General features: G+C 49.0%; 1 long non-coding RNA gene and 1 pseudogene across 1 annotated transcript; one reads left to right on the top strand and one right to left on the bottom strand.

Moving 5' to 3' along the window:
• Window positions 1-2,781: 2,781 nt before the first annotated feature.
• LOC130266225 (uncharacterized) lies at window positions 2,782-6,922 on the top strand. The gene is made up of 3 exons (XR_008842780.1): window positions 2,782-2,869; window positions 3,334-3,437; window positions 6,599-6,922. It is a non-coding gene; the product is annotated as an uncharacterized LOC130266225 (long non-coding RNA).
• Window positions 6,923-10,407: 3,485 nt separating this feature from the next.
• On the bottom strand, window positions 10,408-11,259 carry LOC130266016 (zinc finger protein 239-like; annotated as a pseudogene).
• Window positions 11,260-16,429: the final 5,170 nt, after the last annotated feature.

Consider the following 16,429-nt stretch of genomic DNA (forward strand, 5'->3'; position numbering starts at 1 on the left):
ATGAAACCCTGTTGCTCCCAAACAACACAAGATTCCAAATTAACAGTTTTCCATTTCTCACCAATTTGACAGGCCCATTCTCTATGCTCAAAAGGATAGAGAATAGCTCCATCATGATTCAATCCTAATGCAATGATGGGGTATATCAGATACACTGAAGCGTTGCGTATTGTCAGCACAAAGGCTGAGGCTGTATTTGTACTGGGGTTGTAGGTAAAATTTACCAAATTCCACCAGGACTGAAACTTCTTTTCAAAATCATTAGCATTGTCCCAAATCATTGTCCAGATTTCAGTAGGGAAAATACCTTCTTCCCCTTCCCTTATAATTGAGGCAACAACTGTTTGCATCCAAAGCTGTGCCTGGACACAGCTGAGGGCTAAGGAGATGCTGTTTTGAGCAACACCAAGAGCATCAATTATCAATTTGTGATCATTTACATTTGCCTTTTCCCAATCTGGTAAAATGTTTGATAATAACCACTGTTGCGTCCCCAGGGCTGTCAAAGAGGACTGCAGAGGTTGTTTCAATTTGGTCAGGTCTCTGGTGGAGGCAACCAATTTGTTCATTAATACCTCTGAATCAATGCTATTTAGAATTCCCAATCCTGCTCCCACAACACTGGATATGTCTCTTGCCATGTGTTTTTTGGAAGGAGTCTGTTTCCACAGCCAGGTGGTCCACCCCTGAAAACGAAGTTTGTGAAAAAGGTGAACATTTTGGCTGAATTTCTGAAACACTGTTCTGCATCAATAATTTAACTTGTTTAAGGGACCACGCTGGATTAAACAATATTTGTTGTTGTCCAGTTTTCTTAATTATGTAAGGCCCAATTTCAAAAAACTTTGGCTTCAGCACAACCGGTGGTTGGGTAGTGGGTGTTGTAGGCATTATAACGTTGACATCCAATTCTCCCCAGTATTTAGTGTTGTTCTCACCACATATCACCTTGTGAGAGAATTGCACATCAGTTAGGTTCAACCAACAATTCTGATTTTGAGTCTCACAGTGTAAAACATGGCCATGAGGTCCTATACCAGAACTGTGTATGGGTTCAACAAGAGATCCAACAATTAACTCACATCAGGTGGCAATATCAGAGCCTTGTATTAGTGTAAATGGAGGAAAAACTTTATTTTTGCTATCCAGCATTAGGGGAAACTGCATACCAGAGTGTATAATTACTGCAGTTTACAAAGGTTTTGCTACAGCATTTATTTTGAACTTGTAAGTCAGACCTTGTAAGCCTGACGGATCTGTTGGGTCATTCTGCCAATTACATGTCACATAGGTTGGTTTGGTTAAGGTAAAATTGTACCAGCAGTTGGTAGATTCATGCTTACAAAGCTTGGTGATTTCGACATTGTTGGTGCTGGGGTCTAGGATGTAATTACCAACATTATCCTGCCAACAGCACAACAAAAAAGGAGTTTGCTTTTTGCATCTCCAAGCTGTAGTGGGACAAAGAGACTTTGTAATGCTGGGGTGCAAACTACTTGTTATGTTTGGTTCCAAAAGGTTTCCAGTAACTGCAATGGATGTGGCTTTCTCATGGGAGGATCCTTCTACCTTTCTGCATCCTACCTCAATTTTTTCACCAATTGTCCCGGTTAACATCCGGACCCAGTCCTTTTGATCCCAGTCCCACTCATTTTGATGGTATACCTCTGAGTCATGCAACACTACGGTCGCTAGGTTTGGGCGACGACCTCCAGGGTAGGATCCTTGAGCACTGGTGTACCTGATGGTAGCTTGGGTCCATGGCCATTCAGCTGGGCTTTGGCCATGTAGGTATGGTAGGATGTAGAGGAGTATTATTAATGTTAACATGTTAGCTGGCTTTCATGTCATTTGAAGTGTCCCTCGGAGTTCACTTGCAATTATAAACACAGTAAAATCTGCCATCTAGTGGCAGGGCGTTAAAATGATGGAATAATCCAATGGGTATTTATCCGATGTTGTTTTCCCACGGCATCTAGCACAGATACTACCTATGCAAATTGGTTCAAAGGAGTTTTCCTACCATAGGGATGTCTACTAAGACAGGTTGTCCAGGATAATGAGCTGTATTCTTAGGATTATCAGGTCCTTTTAATGAAGGAATTATGGTTGGGGCTTTGGGGCAAAAAGCATTGATTTTTGGGCACCCATTCACCCCCCATCTTTCATTTACACCTTGTATGGCTTTAGGCAACCGTCCATCCCAGTTTCCTTCCTGTGGTTTTAGAAGCCGTTTCAGGAGACCATTGGTCCTTTCTATGATTCCATTGGCTTGTGGGTAGTAAGGGGTGTGGAATACCCATTTTATTCCTTCACTTTGTGCCAAATCTTGCACTACTTTAGCAGTAAAGTGGGACCCATTATCAGATTGAATTTCTTGTGGTTTTGGGAAGGTCCCAAACCATATCTGCAATGCTTTAACAGCATTTTCTCCTGTAGCCCTTTTGAAGGCCTCGGCCTGTACTAACCCTGACATTATCTCAACTCCCACTAACACAAAATGTTTTCTGCTGATCGCTTAAAGAGACCAATATAATCTATCTGCCATGCATCCCATAAGCCTTTTCCTCCTCTCAAGTGTAAAGGGTCATCCTCTAAAGGATATCTCTCCAGCTGTTTGTGACACTGCTCGCAGGCTGATACACAAGTTTTACACATTTCTCTGGTAACAGACCAACCTCGAGCATGAGCTTCTTTGTACAAATCTTTTGCACCTGTGCAAAAAGACACCTGTGTGCTGTCTTTTTATATGTAACCACTCCAGCAACTGTTCCCAATCTTCAATAATTTCTTCCATTTTCAGGGGGCTTAATCTTGCTAATTCATCAGCTCTGTTATTCCATTCTCCTGCTGGATTCCCATCTGTCTGGTGAGAGGCTACCCACCCCACGGCAAAATTTCCCTGACTTGCAATTTGTAAAATGTCTTGTCATTTTTCTTTCTGCCACACTGGAATCCTATTAACTTCCCAATCACTCTGTTGCCAAAAGGTCAACCACTCTGTACAGCCTTTAAAAACAACATAAGAATCAGTGTAAATACAAACAAGGGAAGTATTTTGTTTTTCCTTTTGAAAAACACTCCAAACAGCTATAAGCTCCCAAATTTGGGCACTGCCTTCCCCTTGTGTAATGATCTGCTCACCGGAGGAAGTGTGTAAGTCTACAGCTTTATATTTCCACACTTTCCCTTCTCTTTTGGCTGAAGCATCAGTAAACCAAGCATTCACTGTCTGCTCAGGGGAGAAGGGAGGGGCTACCTTGATTACTGAAGCTGGTTTTTCTTGGCTGCTATACAAGTTCTCTGTTTCTTGTATTGACAAATTTTTTACAGCACCTTCAGTGATTGAGAAAATGTGACAGTAGTGTTCTATTTGAGCATACCATTTTCTCACAGAGGCCCGCTGAGCAACCCCTTCTGGAGGAGGGGTCCCAGAGGTAACTGTTTTAATTACTTTAAAAGGACCCCTCAATACAATTGTCTGCTGTCTTGTGATTTTTTCTACTTCTATAAGAGCCAGGCTAACACCAAACAATCCTTTCTCCCAGTTTGTGTATCTTTTTTCAGCATTTTTAAAGCTATGGGAGTAAAAGCTAACAGGTCTTGTTGGGCCTTCAGGCCCTCTCTGCCATATGTGTACAGACAACCCTGAAGAAGCGAAACCCCATTCTACCTGGAAAGGATCTGTTGGGTGAATAGGGCCTAGGGCCTGATGGGCTGTTGCTTCAAAAATCAATAATTGTAATGCTTCCTTCTGGGCTGGACTCCAGTCCCATTTCACCCCCTTTCTTAACAGATTATAAAGAGGCCTAGCAATAATTGAAAAGTCTGGAATGTGTTTTATCCAAAATACTAATAATCCTAAAGCTTGTTGGAGTTCCTTTCTGGATTCAGGCATTTTAATCTGATCTAAGGAGGTTAAAGTGTCAGGGGGGATACATGTCATTCCACCTTTCCAGAAAATCCCCAAAAATTTGACTTCTTGTGAGGGTTTCTGTATTTTCTCTGAAGGAATTTGCAAACCAAGGCTTTCTAGGTGGGAAATTATTTTCTGTTGCACATCCCCCACTTCTTTTTCTTCTCCTCCTATCAATACATCATCTATGTATTGGTACACAGCTACAGTGTCAGGTTTGGGTATGGTTTCTAGCTCTTGGGCTAAAGCATGGTGGGCTAAGGTGGGAGAGTGTCGGTACCCTTGAGGTAACCTAGTAAATGTGTATTGTTGTCCTTCCCATGTGAAAGCAAAGCGATCCATGTCTTCTGGCTGTATAGGTATCATAAAAAACATATCTTTTACATCAATCACAGCCATAAAGGTATGAGCCTTTTCTTGAATTGATACTATTAATTCAGCTAAGTTTGGAACTGCTGCTGTGAGGGGATCTGTGTTAAAATTCAGGCGGCGATAATCAATTGTCAGTCTCCACTTTCCATTAGGTTTTTTCACTGGCCAAATTGGAGAATTAAAAGGACTGTGAGTGTTGATAATTACTCCTTGATATTTTAATTCTTGAATCACTGGCTTAATGCCTTCCTTAGCACCAGAGGGCAAAGGATATTGTTTTGCAGAAATTATTTTACTGAATGGTAGGGAAGGTGCGGTTTGGAGCAGTCTGATATTAAGGTGAGGAGCTCCAAAGGACCAAAAGAAACTGTCTGGGTCTTCTCACTGTTTTCCTGTGAGTACATCCAGTCCTAGCAAACTGTCTGGGATATCTCCAATAACCATTTGAACAACTACTGGGCTGTGATCCCCAGGCAATGTGAGTTTTACCAAAGTAATGCTCATAGGTTCTGCAGTTCCTAGAGCATTTATAACACAGCATCGTCTTTTGCTAGGGACCACCCCACACTTTTGAGCATCTTGATTTTTTAAAGCACTTATCTGAGCCCCGGTGTCAACAACGAAATTTATTAGTGCACGTTTGGGGCCAACTATTGCAGTGATCAATAAATCACCTGTTCTTGGGTCTTTTGTGAGCTTTCTTAAAAACAGGTAATCTCCGTCCCTGCGCCCACAAGTTAGAGACGGAGTTTCTAGTTTAACTGAGGCTGGTTTGTTTTGTTTTCCTGAAGCTAAGGGAGAAGTTGCTGTGTTTCATGTGATTCGTCACCTGGCACCAGTTGTGGTTGCAATGCCTCATTATCTAGTATTTGTGTAAGGGAAAGTTTTGGCTTATTGCCCAAGGCTTGTTTTTTTGGTTTGCCGCTTAAAGCTTGTGAAGGGGGTGCACTAGGTTGCAAGTTAGATGTGTTTAGTATTACAGGTTTGGGGGAGCGCCAGTTGGAAATTATTTTGGCTAATTTCTAGTATGACAAGCCGTCCATTAATTCTCGTGGCACTCCCCTTGTAACTCCTAAGGACCATAGTTTCTAGGCTAGTAAGATTTTTATGGACTGGTTTTCCCCTTTCTTGCTTTTCATTAGGGGAGACAATATGTCTGACCCCTCTAGTTTTTTCGAGCCTGTCTTCTGGAAGTTTGATTGGCCCATATTTTCTGTTATAATTAATCAATTCCTCTGCGACTTCCCCCCATGTCCAAACTTTATGATCAGTATCCATACTTGAGGGTTGGGCAGGAGTCGCAGTTGGCGTAAAGCCAGGGCTTTCAGTAGAACTGGTTTGACTGCTTGAACATTGTCGCCCAAGAAATCTATCAAGTCTGTCTACAGGGGTGATAGACGCTATTGTCTTTTGAATAAGAATTGCTGATGGTTTAAGAGATTCAGGGAGACCCCTAATTAAAGGTGTCATAATTTCAGGCTTTACCGGCAATTGCATTGGTGACTCATAGCCAGGGTTTAATTTTCGTTCATGTATCATTTGCAAACAGGCAGCTTTATGAATGTTTTCTAAGAGTTGGTCTGGGGTGCCAGTTATGGCTAGAGGATCACCTCTTTCTAGGGGGCTAAGTCCCCCAGCCCAGTAGGCTGCACGCTGTGTCAGAGACCATGAAACATGATTGTTTCCAGTTGTTAAGAAAACTCCAGGCCCCCAGTATACACTGGCTTCTTGTTCATTTAATCTAATTTGATCTCCCCCAGTGAGTGAAACTCTAAAAACATACTCGGTCTGTGGAGAGTTAGGGAAAAGCATGTGGAAGAAATTGGGATGTACGGTTAGATAGAAAACCCCCTCCCTCAGAGATCTTCTACTCCGGACCTGAGCTCACAGCTGGACGTGAGCTAGAGGAAATGACCCCTACCACCTAAGCTATAAAGACCCTTGCAACCCCTCAATAAACGTCATTTGCTGTCCACCACATTGGTGTCCTGGAGCTGATGGACCAAGTGACCCTGGGTTAGGGCCACCGTGCTGGACTTGGACCAGGTCACCAGGCAACATTGGTCTCAGATTCTTGGGGGAGACGTGAGTATTCTTTCTTTAATTTGGCCAATTCAGTAGCAGTGTATGGTATTTCTTTGGAGGTTATGTAGAGTTCAAAATCCTCTTCATTCATGTACCTGTATTCTGTTTTAACGAGAGGTCTCAGTTTAGAGCAGCAATTTTCCCCACCATTTTGTATGTGTACTAATTCTCTCTGGGGGTATATCTGCTTTATGTGATATGTTTCCTTTTCTTCTGTCTCCTTAGGTGTATCTGCATGCTGTGAGGCATGGGAGAGCTGCAACAAATAGTTGTGATTTCTTTCCTGCTCTAATTGTTTTTGCAAAGTTTCTACATGATTTGCTTCCTGCTCTAATAGTTTTTGCAAGGCTTCTACCAAGTTTTGCAAAGAGTCTATAACTGCCTTTTCTTCACTCACTCGTTTTAAATGAGCTTGCACAGCTGCTGAGAGACAAGCACCTAGAACTGTGCAAAGTATGGTTTTATTATTCTTGCTGAGTTTGAATTTTGTTTCATGTTGCAAAGAATGTATCCTATCAATCACATTTTATAAATTAAACCAGTTACTGTATGCCCAATCTTCTCCCCCTTGGAAGGGTCTGGCATTATACTTAGCTAGCAAAGCAAAAAATGCAGCTTTATCTTTTTCAGACATTTTTACGAAGGGACTAAAACCACTCTCAGGGAGACATGCTTAAAGTTACACAAAAAGCACAGCTAAAACTGTGTTTCCCTTCTCATCCCTGGAGTGGGTGAAGAGACTACACTACTTGGGAGGTACTACCTTAGTTACAAAACAGCTTGTCTCTTCGCAATCCCAAGTAGTCAACAACAAAACAACAAACACCCAGCCTTTAGCTGAGGACAATCCCCTTTCTTCCCTGCCTGGGTTAGGGGGCCAAAAACTGCTGGGAGGTTCTCTCCTCAACTACAACAAGCAGCTCAACAACACATACACAACAAAAAACACAAGTCAAATCTTTTGCACAGTTGAGATCCTTTACAAAAAATTCTCCGATAACTGAAATGGAGTTGATTCTCCACCTGGGTCTGTGTGCAGATTGCGGGAAGAACCCAATACCACCTCCCTTGCCTTCCAACACTGTTCAGTCCTTACGGTACTGACAGGCTGGGTGCGGCTGAAATGGCACAGGTCTTCCCCTGGTACAAAGTGCTCAGAAAACTCCCAACTCCTCCAGTATCAGGGAATATGAATTGCCGACTATGGCAATTAAATGTCAGGGTCCACACCACATGAGGAGTCCTGATAGGTTCTTTTAGGGATTTCAAAGCACAAAAGACACAGCAGGGGACAAAACCAGTTTACTTTTGCAAAAATACACCTTTATTTAGTGCCAACCAAATGCAATAGAGGGACAGGAAATAAAAGAGAGAGAGAGAGAGAGGTTGGGATTATATCTACTAAGACGGGCAGATGATCCTCGTGGAACCAGCCAATAGATGTCCGTTGCCGTCCGGGGAGATCTTGAGGGTCTTTAGTTTGAGGGTGTCTTTTATAGTCTTTTCCAAGGTATCGGGCTACTGGCCAAAAGGTGGGAAGATTTATGGACTATTGTATGTGGTGATTGTTGCTCCAAGAAACAGGTGGAAACAGGATGCTACAGCAAGTAGCCTGCGTAAGTGCAGTGCACCATGGCAAGCTCCAGGCACACCAACAGTCCTTGAGACCAGTTCATTGTTCTCACACCTGTGGGAGCAAACCGGCCCTGGTTGGAATGGGCACCACCTGAGAACAATCACTTGGCATTCCTCTCATCCCTGGCCAGCGCCTTTAAACTGCAGTTCTTTAGGCCTCAGGCGAGGGTCGTTGGGCAGAACAAACGAGAGGCCTTTAGATGGACTCTTACACTAACCAATGAGTGTGCGGCTCTTCTCAGCAATACCCGCCTCCCCCGCACAGTTGCAGCCAATCAGAGGCCAGGTGGGAGTGGCACCCTCTGACCCTGGGCTGGGTACAGAGCGCTGTGGTGCGTGGGGGACAGCTCCTCCAAAAACACGCACACCTGTGGCCACCTGCGCCTCTCCTTTTATTCTCTACAAACTAGGAATACATAATTTGCCTCATACAAATTCATCGTCTCCTCGCTTCACATGGAAATTAGTTTCACACCTCTTCGCACATTGTTCCTTTTAGTTTGCTCTGCTGTTTGTCTGGGGGTTTTTGGATGACCGCTAGGTCTCACAGGCTTCATGCCAGCTCTTCACTGGCATATTTCGGCACCCAAAATTCCCCCCTCAAATTCCCACATTTGGAACCAAAATTCCCTAGTATTCCCTACAGAGGTCCCAAAAATTTCCTCCAGAGAACCCAAACTTCCCATGTTCGGACCCGTGTTTCTCTACACAGACCCCAAAAACTCCCTATGGGATCCTCCAAAATTCCATTTCAGGACCCCAACATTGCAAAAATTCTCAATAGAGACCTAAAAATTCCCATGTTTGAACTAAAAAAAAAGAAAATTCCCAGTGGAGACCCCATAACTCTCAAAATTCTCAATGTAGGCCCAAAAATTCCCTGTGGGAGCGGGAGAGGAGCAGACACAACACCAACCCAGGACAAAACTCTACAAAATTCACTTTAATTTGCCCTCAGTTTCCGTATGGGGACCTGTAAGAGTCCATCTAAAAGCCTCTCGTTTGCTCTGCCCAATGACCCTCGCCTGAGGCCTAAGAAGACCCCTCAAACTGCAGTTTAAAGGCGCTGGCCAGGGATGGGAGGAACGCCAAGCGATTGTTCACAGGTGGTGCCCATCGGACCAGGACTGGTTTCTCAGGAGACTGGTTTACGGATAGTCACGGTGCACTGAACTGTGTTTAGTCAACAAGGCTCCCACAGTGCGAGAACAATGAACTGGTCAGAGATGGAGTGCCCTGTGTTTGTTTCATCAACAAGGACTCACTTGGGCTTGTTGAGGGTTTGTTCCTCCCCAAGGAACCCAGTGCGTCCATGAAAGGCCTCACCTGTTTGGCCGGTCGCCCGACGCCTTGGAAAAGACTGTAAAAGACACCCTCAAACTAAAGACCCCCGAGATCTCCCTGGACGGCAACGGACATCTATTGGCTGGTTCCAGGAGGATCATCTGCCCGTCTTGGTAGCTATAATCCCAACCCCTTTTCTCTTTCTCTGTCTCTTTCTCTCTTTCTCTCTGTCCCTCTATCGCATTTTGTTGGCACTAAATAAAAGTGCATCTTTTGCAAAAGTAAACTGGTTTTGTCCCCTGCTGTGTCTTTTGTGCTTTGAGATCCCTAAAAGAACCTATCAGGACTCTGCATGTGGTGTGGACCCTGACAGGACCCCAAAATTCCCAAGAGACCTCCAAATTCCCTTTAAGGACGTCAAAATTCTCAACAGAAACCACAAAATTCCCTATAAGGACTCCAAGAATTCCCTGGACAGAGCCCAAAATACACAGAAATTCCCTTTAAGAACATCAAAATTCCCCTCTAGACACCATGAGACCCCTCTGGACCCTCTACAGGTTCCGCCAGGCCCTAAAGATCCCCTACAGACTTCCCCAATCACCTTCAGGGACTCCTCAGAGCCCCCCAAATCCTCTATAGAGATCCTAAAACACCCCCAGTCCCCTATAAACCCCGTATAGATCCCCTATAGATCCCCTACAGATCCCCTACAGATCCCCTCCAGCCCCACCGCAGCTCTCAGAGGGGAAGCCTGGGGGTCCGGGAGCAAAGATGGCGGCACCTGGGAGGCAGTTCCAGGTGTTCTGAGCATGTGCGGGGAGAACACGCTAGGAGAGGGGCGAGGCATAGAGGGGAATGGGTGGGGCAAACACAAGGGCTCAGTTGGAATGAAAGGGGAGGGGTGATGGATCCCTCTTGGCATTTGGAGCACAAAGAGATGGAGAAGAGACAAAAACTAAGGCCAAAATAAAAGGATATTCAGGCAGGTGTCTTCCCAACATGTATCCCAGGGAACATGGGTCATCAGGGCTCTGCCCAACATGGGTCCTGCAGTGGGGGATGGAGTTGGAGAAGCGCATGAAGCTCTTCCTGGGGCACTCACAGGGCTTCCCTTACTGGTGCATCCATTCATGTTTGGTCAAGGCTGAGCTCTGGGAGAAGCTCTTCCCACATTCCTCACACACGTAGGGCCTCTCCCCCGTGTGGATGCACCGGTGGGTGATGAGATCGTACTTTTTCCTAAATCCCTTCCCACAGTCAAGACACTCGTAGGGCCTCTCCTCCATGTGTTTCCGGTAGTGCTTGAAGAGCTTGGAGCTGGAAGGAAACTTCTTCCCACACTCAGAAACTCGTAGGGCCTCTCCCCAGTGTGGATCCTTTGGTGAATGATTAGGTTCGAACGCTTCCTGAAGCCCTTCCCACAGTCCCCACACTTGTATGGCCTTTCCCCAGTGTGGATGTACTGATAGCAGATCAATTGGGTACGCTCAATGAAGCCCTTCCCACACTCCTCACACTTGTAGGGCCTCTCCCCTGTGTGGATGCTCTGGTGGCTGATCAGGTGGGAGCTCTGTCTTAAGCTCATCCCACACTCCTCACACTCATGGGGCTTTTCCCTGGTGTGGATGCGCTGGTGTCTGGTGAGTTTGGGAATTTTCCTTGAAGCCCTTCCCACAGTCAGGGCAGCGGAAGGGCTTCCCATCTGTGTGCATGCACTGGTGCACGAGGAGATGGCTGCTGGTCTTAAAACTCTTCCCACACTCCCCACACTCATAGGGCCTGTCCCAACTGTGGATCCTTTGGTGGTAGATCAGTCTGTACCTCCATCTGAAGCTCATCCCACACTCCAAGCACTTGTGGGGCTTCTCCCCATAATGAAGCTGCTCATGGACCACCAGGTCCGAGCTCTGCCTCCATCTCTGGCCACCTGCCTGGCCCAGGCCAGGTCTTTCCTCCTTAGATCCCTGCGATCCCTGTTTGCAGCTCCTCTTGGTGTGGGATGTCCGCGGCTTTTCCTCCTCGAAGGATTCCTGCACTGTGAAGCTGCTGTAAACGGCCTCTTCCACCAGGTTCTGCCGCGGGGATTTGTCCTCCCAGCTCTCTGTGCTCAGCTCCTTGTCTAGGCGAGGAAGGACAAGGAGAGGATGGGATTTGCCTCTGTGCCAGAGGGAAGGGGAAGAAGATACTCCCCCCAGCGCGTCCCCGGCAGGACGGCGCCAGCAGCGGGGTGCCCTTCAGCTGGGGTCGTTCTGGGCTGGGAGATGGAGCAGGACAGAGGGGGGAAAGGGTACTGACTTCCTCCTCACCTGCCTGGGGCTTCTGGGCCATCTTCCTCTTCTTCACAGTCTCCTCCTACTCCATCGGGCCAAGGCTTGGGAATGGGAAATCCTGGTTTGGGGAAAAACAAGGGATGAGCGCGTTGTGTTGGGGGTTCCTCCTGCCCAAGTCCAACTCCAGAAGTCCCTGCGCCTCTGGGGTCCATCAAAACCTCCCAAACACCAACACTCAGCCCTGAAAATGCCTCCCAGGAGTTCCTGGGAATGGTCCCTCCCCTTTGGTGTTCAGAGGTTCCTCCCTGTCCCAGCTGTTGGGGGTCACGCTTCTATTGGGGGTCCCCCATCTACTCGGTGCCCGCCCTTCCCCAGGCTGCTGGGAGTCCCAGGAATCCAAAAAGCTCCCCACTCTTCCCTCTCCCTATTTATAGATGCTGGGGGATTTTGGGCTCCCGGGGTCCCTTCTCCCCTTATTCTCTGCTTTGGGGTGCTGGGGGTCCAAGGAGTCCCCCCTGCCCCTCTCCAGGCTTTTGAGGGTCCTGTGAATGGCGGCGCTCCCCCCTCTCTGGGCTCCCCACTTTGGGGTTCTGGGGGACACAGGACTCTGCTCCCCCAGACTCCCAGGGTTCCTGATGTCCTGATATTCTCCTCTCAACTCTCCCCACTCTGGGAGTCCCGAGGTTCCTTGCTCTGGGTCCCGCAGTTCCTGGCTCTGGGCTGCAGGTGGCCGTGCCCAACCAGGGAAGACCCAAACCCCACTGCAGGGGAGACCCCACATCCCCCCACTTTACCATAGTGCTGCTGGCCCAGCCACCAGGACACCCCAGAAAACACTTCATGGGGACCCCACAATGTTCCCACAATGGGCATTTTCTGCTCAGCTTTGGAGTTCTGCATTCTCTAAACATCCCTTCAAAAAAAAAAAAAAAAAACAACCCAGGGACCCCCTGGGATATCTGCGCTTATCTCCCCCTCCCTGGGGGATGGGAGACCTATAAATTCACTGAGTGCACGCTGGAGGACACTGGGAGTCAGTGGAAGTGAGTCTACACTGGGGGAAACTGGGCATGACTGAGACCATTCTGGGAGGGACTGGATTAATCTGTGGAGGGACTAGGACTATGCTAGGGGCAACTAAGGGCAACTGGGATCACAGTGGGAGGAACAGGAGCAACTGGAACCAGGCTCAGAAAAACTGGGATCATAGTGGCAGAAACTAGAACTGCACTGAGGGTGATTGGGAGAGGTTGTGAGCAACTGGGATCAGTCTGGAAGCAGCTGAGGACAATTGGGAGTGACAGGGAACATGCTGGCAGTAATGGGGATGCACTGGGAGAGACTAAAAGCACAGTGAGGGGAAATGGGAGCAACTGGAACCATACTGGATGATAATGGGAGCAGCTGTGCCCATGTCAGAGTCATAATGGGATCCTACTGAACCTACCTGGGATCATACTGGGAGTGACTGGAATAGTACTGAGAATGACAGGGATCATACTGCAATCAGACTGGGAGTGACAGGAAAATTGCTGGCCATGACTGGAACCACACTAGGAGTGACTGGGAGCAACTGGGCCATACTGGGAGTGACAGAGAGTCACTCTAGGCATGACTGGAATAATACTGAGAGGATCTGGGAGTGACTGGGCTCATACTGGAGATGACTGGAACCATACTGGGGATGAGTATGGGTCCTACTGGGATCATCCTGGCACCCACTGGGATTAGAGTGAGTGGGAATGGAACCTGGCTGGAGGTTACTGGGAGCAACTGGGCCCCTGTTGGGAGGAAAATGTGGACACATTGGGAGCAACTGGGATCAACTGCAAGGTACTGGAACCATGCTGAGGGGACTGAGGCCATAACAGGGATCATACTGGGAGCAAATGGGAGTACGGGACACTGACAGAAACTGGGATCAGGCTGGCGACAACTGGGAATAACTGAATATCCTGGGGTGACGTCCCAGTACTCTGTATCCCCAAATCGTGTGTGCTGTTCATGCCTGGAGAGTTTGTTTTGTCAAGCCAGGCAGCACCACACCGCCCCACCCTACCTGGGCATGAGCTGCCGCCGGCCGGCCGGCAAACCCCGCCCCTTGGCTTGCTGCTTGCGGCTGCTGCTGCTGCTTGCCGCTTGCATGCTTTTTTCCCCCTGCTGCTTCTGCGGGTTTTTTTCCCCCTGCCGCTTTTGCTTTACTTTTCCTTCCCTTATTAGCTAGGAATACCTGATCCTGGGTGGCCTGAACATCAAGGAACCCCGGACGCTGCGCCATCGTGACAAGAAAATACGCGTTTCGCCCTCCCCCAGCATCGGAGACGATCTGAGATTGTACACCTACTCAGACGGGTGACAAATTCTTTTGGCAACCGTGTTTGTTTTTTTCCCTTGTGTTAGGAGGTGGGTTTTTTTGTGTGTTTGTTAAAATAAACAAGTTTTTTCCACTTTACCTCTGAGGAAATTCTTCCCGAACCCGTAGGTGGGAGGGGAGGAGTTTTTGGGGGTTTGTTTTTGAGGAACTCCTTTGGAGATTTTCCCCTAATTTGTCCTAAAGCGGGACACTGGGAAAGACTGGCATCATTCTGAAGTAACTGGAACCTTACTGGGACTACTCGGATGTAATGAGAGTGTCTGTAACCATACTGGGGGGACTGGAACCATACAGGGGGCAACTGGGAGATAGTGGGACAATGCTGAGGGACTCAGGCTATTCTAGGGATCATCTTGGTAAGAACTGGGAACAACTGGAACGATGCTGGCAGAAACTGGGATCATCCTGGGATCACAGTGGGAGTAGCTGGGTCCATGATGGGTGAGACTGGGATCACACTGACAGTGACTGGAATCATACTGGGATGGACTGGGAGTGGCTGTGAACAACTGGAATGATGCTGAAAGCAAGTGGGAAGAAGTGAGAGTGACTGGCAGCATGCTGGGGGTGACTGGATATACTGGGAGAGACAGGGAGCCACAGGGATTATACTGGAGGCTACTGGGGTCATGCTGGCATTGACAGGGAGCAACTGGGATCACACTGGCGGCCACTGGAATCAGACTGGGAGTAATTAAAATCATGCTGCAAGTGATTTGGATCATACTGGGAGTGGCTACAATCATACTGGGATTAGAGTGGGTGTGATTGGACCCTGACTGGGGGTTACTGGGAGCTACCGGGGCCATGCTGGGAGCCAACTGCGCATACACTGGGAGGAACTGGGATAAAACTGGGGGCAAGTGAACCATGCTTAGGTAACTGGGAATGCCTGGGAATGACTACAAGATTGTTCAGGGCCGGGGATTTACTGGGAGTGAGTGACACCACAGGGATTGTGACTGGGACTAAAATAGGAGCAACAGGGAATGGGCTGGAGGGGAAACTAGGACCCTGCTGGGGCAACTAGGGGCAAGCGTGAGTTACTGGAGCCTTTCTGGCAGAGACTGGCATCATACTGGACTCATACTCTGATCAAACTGGCAGTGACTGGGACTGTGCTATGGGCAACTGGGAGAACTGGGAATACAGAGGACCAAAGTGGCAGGAACTGGGAGCAACTGGGACCATGTTGGGTCAAATTATATCCTAATAGTAACTGGGCTCATCCTGGGAGTGCCAAGGAAACTGGAAGCACACGCGGGGAGCAACTGGGCTCATGCTGGGAGCAGCCACTGGCGGCACCGGGAGCCCCGAAGCCCTTTCCCGGCCATGCCGCCCCTCCAGCCCCAGCACCCCCCGCCGGGGTCCCGGCAATGCCAGGGGTCCCCCCATCTCGGGCTCCCCGCTTTGCCCTTCTGGGGCTCTCCTGTGTCTGCGCTCCCGCTCAGGGAAGCCGCGCCTCTCCCGGGGCTCCCCAAAACCGCTGTCCCCCCGCCGATCCCGCCGCTCCCGCGCGCTCCCCACGTGGTCCCGGCAGAGCTCGCAGGGCCCGGCCCGGGAAGCCCAATCCCCACCGCGGGGGGACCCGCATCCCCCCGCCCCCCAACGGGGCTCTGCCCGCACCCACCGGGACCCCCAAAAACACCTCCCGGGGACCCCCCGATGTCCCCCCGAGGGCCATCTGCGCCTCCGGAGCCCGGCAAGATCCAAACATCCCCCCCAAAAATCCCCAAACCCAGGGAAGACCCCGGGATATTTGGGGCGAGCTGCCCCTCCCCGGGCACCTGCGGGATGGGGGGCGATGGTCCCGAGGGCGCTGCGAGTTCAGGCAGCTCCGGGATAGCGCTCGATTCGCTCCTTGTCTCCTTCTGCTTCTGCTGCGGCTCCGCCTCTTCCTCCCTCCCTCCTCCTCCTCCCCCGTTCCCGATCCCCTCGTAGCCCGCGGGAGGAGTGGGGATGGAGCCGGGACGGGTCACAACGCAGATAGGACAGCGGAAAATGCCAGGAGTGGGATCACTGCGAGTGACTGGGCTGTATTTGGATCATACTGGGAGCAGCTCTGGCGTGATGGAGTTCCACTGGGATCCTACTGGAATCCTACTGGGAGTGAGTAGGCGTAGCGTGGTGGCTCCAGCGCTGGGGTGCCCCTGTGTGGGCGAGAGGGAGTGGGACCCCAGGCACCAGGACACCCCTGCTCCCCTTTCATGCACAGGGAGCCCCCTGAATCTCCTATTAGTGGATATCAGGACTCCCTGCTCCCCTTTTCCCAGCCATCCCATGTCTCCCATCCTCCAGACATCCCGTGTGCTTGACCCCAGGATGCCCTGGAACACTTTGGACCCCCATTCCTGCCTTTCTCATCCCCCAGACCCACCTTTCTGCAAAATCAGAGACCCCTGAACTCCCCCTCCCGAACATCCCCAGCCTGCTATCCCCTCTTTGGGAAACCCTGGACTCTCCTTTCCTGGGCTCAAGGACTCCCTGGAA

Source organism: Oenanthe melanoleuca, unplaced genomic scaffold, assembly GCF_029582105.1.
Source record: "Oenanthe melanoleuca isolate GR-GAL-2019-014 unplaced genomic scaffold, OMel1.0 S001, whole genome shotgun sequence".
Taxonomy (NCBI): domain Eukaryota; kingdom Metazoa; phylum Chordata; class Aves; order Passeriformes; family Muscicapidae; genus Oenanthe; species Oenanthe melanoleuca.